Raw genomic sequence first — 5,165 nt, 5'->3', positions numbered from 1 at the left:
TGATAACATTTCCTTGGATGCTGACACTTTTACTCATCCTGTGACAGCCTATCAACTGTTGGCTGCTCAGGGCAATGAGAAAGCAGAAAGGTCACTACATCTAGTGCACACAACAGAATCTCTTCAAAGGGATAAAGCTGCCATTAACAAAATGCCTTCTACAGCTGGTGAGCCATCTGAGGAATTTGGAGCAAATTCTAATGATGATGACTCTATTTCTTTTGATGGAAGCATGAACTTAGGGGGAGATGAAGGCCCTAGTTCAATTCCAAATCTACCTGAATGGGCCTTGACTAAGGAGTACAGATCAGGGGACTTCAATGTCTCTTTAGTCAAACAAATCAACACTATTCAACAGGTCATTCAGAATACTTCACATGCAAGTATCAAGGCTATCCTTCAAGCTCACCTGGACTCACTGCATCTCATGAAGCTGCAGCAAGTGAAGCAGAATCTGAGTATGGATGATCTCAGGAAGGATATTGCTGACTTGAAAACCTATACTTCAGAAAAATTGGATTCAGTCATGCCCTATGGTACATTGCAGGACTTGGTTTTGAGATTGAAGAAAGAATCTGTTACTGAAAAACGGTTGGCCAAGTTAGAAGACAGAGTTCAAGTTATTGAAAATTCTGTGGCCACCATTCTTCACAATCAACAATCTCAAACCAGTCTCCTAATGCAGCTGGCAAAAGCACAAGGCTTGACCCCTCTCCTTGATGATAACAAAAAGGGGGAGAGTAAAAGGGAAGGGGAAGGAGAGCCATCTACAAAAGTCAACATATCTAAAGTGCTAGTTCCTGCCATCACTACTTCTCCAATCATTCAAATCAAGGGCAAGCCTGATGGAATTGATTTGATTCAGCTAGCAGCAGCTGAAATTCAAGTGAAAGAGCAAAGGAGGAGAATTGATGAAAGGTTGCAACTGTTGTTTGGTTCTACACAAGACAAATCAACATCTGTGAAATACAGCACAAAATTGAACCAATCAACATGGAGCCCATGCCAGTAGGGAGTCATAAGGATGGAGAAGCTTCTTCCAAAGAACTACAAGCTATAATTCTCAAGCCCAATAAAAGATCCAATAAGGACTCAACAAAGAATCCTTTAAAAGAAGTGGACTTTCCTCCTCCAAAAGCTGATGAGAACAAGATTTTAGGCAGAAGTATTGCTTATCTCAAAAAGACCATGGATGAGGCTGTAAGGAGAAATAGAGCTATTATCATTAGAGAGGGAAAGAGCATATGTGTGATGCAAGGACATCCCAAATTCTCAATAGCCAAGAAGGAAGAAGACAAGCAATTAAAGGCTGACAAAAGAGCACAAGCAAAGCTTGAACAACAGCTAAAGTCAAGTCTAGTTGAAAAAGAAAAAGGGATTGAAGTCAGGGGTGAAGACAAGACTACAAACCTAGATGAGGTTTTAGGGAGTATAGTTGGTGAGAGTGTGGAAGAAAGAGAGGAATGGCAGAAGGGAAACAGAAGAAAGGCCAAGGCACATAGAAGGAGTGGAGATAACACTGAAGTAACCAAATCTATATCTAAACCACTACCTTCCATACCTGAACCCCTTGTTGCTGATCCCACAATAAACATCCATGGTGAACCAATCATTCCAAAAGAGGAACCTATTGATTGGGACACTATCAAATTGCCTACCTTTCTAACCACTCTTCCACTACCAAAGAAACAGAAAAGAAAACCAAAATCTACACCTCCCATAACCTCTAAGAAATTCACTCAAAAACAAAAACCTAAGACTAAGTCACCCATTTCTAAAGATGATTATGTTCACATCTGTGACATAAAAGAAATTTCAGACATTGAACTCTATCTGGATGAGCTGGAGGATGTAAGGGGAATAGCTGCCTACAGACAGTTACCAGAGAGATTAGTGTTCAGATATAAAGGAGCTGGGGAAAGAACATGGCCTCTCCACAGGATTCTGGATGAAGGCTACTCTACCTTGATTAGAGTCTATTCAGCTATACAAAAGGATTCTGGCTTTACCAGAACTGCCAAGACTGAAATTCTCAACAAGATAGCCAATATAAGGAAAACTTGGAGGGAGCCCAATGCTTTACCCAGGACTTACTCATTCAAGAAAGGGAAATGAAAATTCTCAAATCACCTCATTGGTTGATGGAATTTAGAGATGATAAAGGAGTCAGAAGATTTTTCAGACTTGAAGACCAACTCAAGATTGCCAGCAATGAAACTCTCAAAGAAATGCAATCTAAGTTGGATGTCAGTGTTGAAGATGAAGCTGAATTCTTCAGACAACTCCAACTCAAATTGAGGAAAATGACAAAAGGCTAGGAAAGAAAACCAGGGAACAAAGAAGAAAAAGATGATTTGCTCAGACTAAAGGAGTGTCCTTGGAAACACTGTAAATCTTCAATTATCTCCTAGTATATACACTTTTGCAAGCATTTTTAAATTTCTACTTAGTTTCAATTCATATATCTGTTAAGTATTTTGTTATCATCAAGTTAACCCTGAATTTATGCCTACAATTCTTATAGACATAAATAGGGGGAGATTGTTAGGAATGTATGTGCATTAGTTTGATGATATGTTTAACAAAATACTTAAGTAGAAATTTAGTGTCTGTAGCCTCAACGGATAAGACCACTTTGGCTATCCGTTGATGGTGTAGCTTTACTTAGAAATAAGTCTAGTGTTGTAGCATATTTCAGTCTCTGTATTTAAAATGTAATTCTTGGAAGATGAGAGAAACTATGAGTCATGTTGACTACTAGATGATATGCAGATAGGAAGGCCAATTGTAAATACTTCATGCCTTGTAATTTTGTATAAGTGAAGTGGTATCAACGGATGACTTAAAGACCTTCAACGGATGAGAAGCTAAGTTTCAACGGATGTCTCTAAAGCTTCAACGGATAAAGTCATCAACGGATAACATCCTTCAACGGATGAGTGCATCAACGGATGAAAGCTTCAACGGATAACATCCTTCAACGGATGAGTGCATCAACGGATGAAAGCTTCAACGGATGTTCTGATGATTAGCCATTGATAAGGGGTAGTTGTACCTACAAACAGAGGCACATGGGTTGATAGAGACAACTGAGATGTGGTAGCCGAATTTCAGGAAAAACAGAAAAAGCAGCCGTTCTTCTCTAGTACAAAGATGCAATAGTCAACAAAGTACTGGAGTGAACAGGAAAAGAAGCAAGTGAAGATCTTATTTTATTACTGTATTTTATATTGTTCTTCACTTGTACACTTGGTAATATATAAACCAAGTAGAAGCTAGTAATTAGATGTGAGATTTTCCAGAGCTGTTTAGAAAAATATTGAGAGAAAATTCATCTAGTTTGTACTAGGATGCAGCTGTGATCAACATTGTTTAATCACAGATTTTCTAAAATACCATCTCTGGTGGAACAACAAATCCACCAGAAAAGTTTTTAAGGTCTGTTGTGTTCTTTACATTTGTGCTTGAATATATATCTGTCTGTATTAGCTTAAAGCAATTCACACACTTGTTCTTCTTGAACACACAACTTTCATAAACTGCTCAAAACTTGAAAAAGTTTTGAGATTTACATTCAACCCCCCTTCTGTAAATCTCATTGTTAGTCCACTAGGAATAACAATACTTATATCTTTTCCAAATACTACTTGAACTACCACCGTTCAAGTTATAATTAGTTCAAAAGTTTATCACATAGATGAGACTACAAGACCAGATTTGAATAGATTAAATCTTTTAAAATATCATCAAAATAAATGAAGTTATGAGATACTTCATTTGATGTAAACATCCTTTTGAAAACTTGACCCTGCCAACACTCAACAATCGCCCAAACCGTAGCCTTTCTATCGAAGTTGCTCTGGGTAGTGTTGCAGAAATTATCCAATTGGATGATGAAACTCATTACGGGAGTTTGCCGCGCCAGGAAGACCACTTACGATGATCAGTCGTAGTAGTACAACCCCACCATTTTCTACATGTAGAGGAGAACCTGTCGGATTACTTGTCAACCGAACACTGAACTCCTAAGGAATGGACCGCCTTAGCGGAACTTCCAGTGCCATTTGGGCCAATATATAAGCGTGGGCCGGCGCTACTCGGCCACTTAACCGCCACTTCCATAGTTTCAGATGGCAAATCCATGACTCTGAACGTTAAGCTTGTCCCCCACTTTTCCCCAAGTAGAACTTGTTGATTACGGCTCCCCAAGAAGTCGTATCTATTTGGCAAGGAGAACTCCACCGATATTTCCAGGCGATGCTGTTAATGGATTAACTTGTTCCAGATTTTTACTTCCCGACTATTGGGTAGTAAGAATCAAAAAACTCTTTTACCAAGACAGCAACCTTGTTGCGAATATAAAAACCACCACCGAGCCGGCATCACCCAGGTTTTGAGCGAGTATTTAACTCCCCTTTTTACAAGGAAGATCTTAAATATAAAAATAGTTTTGGGATCCGCTCTAACTTTGTGAAAATCATTTTAAAGACTCGGAAAACACTTTAAGGAGTGGTTTGGAGTAAAAACTGATTTAATGAAGTAAATCATGTCCCCAGAATATTTAGAAATGTCTGAATATTATTATTAAATAATATTCCATAAAAAAATAATCTTTATAAAATATTGAAGTAGAAGTATTAAAACTTTATACTTGAAGAATAGCAAATAATCAAAGATATACTTATACGAAAGTAATATCTTTATTTGATAATCACAAAAATAAGTTTGATTATCGACACCTTATTCTTTAATAAAATAAAGAATATATCTCGCAAATAATCGGAGCATAGATCTCAAATGAATATTCAATAATATTCAATAAATAAAATAAGCTGAGTCATAATACTCGATGAATATATAAATAATATTCATTAAATAAAATAAAGGAGTCAACATCCTCAAATGAATATTCAATAATAAATAAAAGGAGTCATAAGTCCTCGAATGAATATTGAAGAATATTCAATAATAAAATAAAAGGAGTCATAAGTCCCGAATGAATATTCGTAATAATATTCATTAAGAAAATAAAGTTATCGAATAAACCTTATTCGATTAATAGTTTTAAAACTATATCAATATATATAATAAATATATATATACTCGGGAGCCTCCCTCCCGGTTAGAAATATGTTCACCTTTTATCCCCTATACTAAGGGTAAAC

The sequence above is a fragment of the Apium graveolens genome, chromosome 9 (assembly GCF_009905375.1).
Source record: "Apium graveolens cultivar Ventura chromosome 9, ASM990537v1, whole genome shotgun sequence".
Taxonomy (NCBI): Eukaryota; Viridiplantae; Streptophyta; class Magnoliopsida; order Apiales; family Apiaceae; genus Apium; species Apium graveolens.
The sequence above is the reverse complement of the archived record's forward strand: the minus strand, read 5'-3'. Positions refer to the sequence as shown.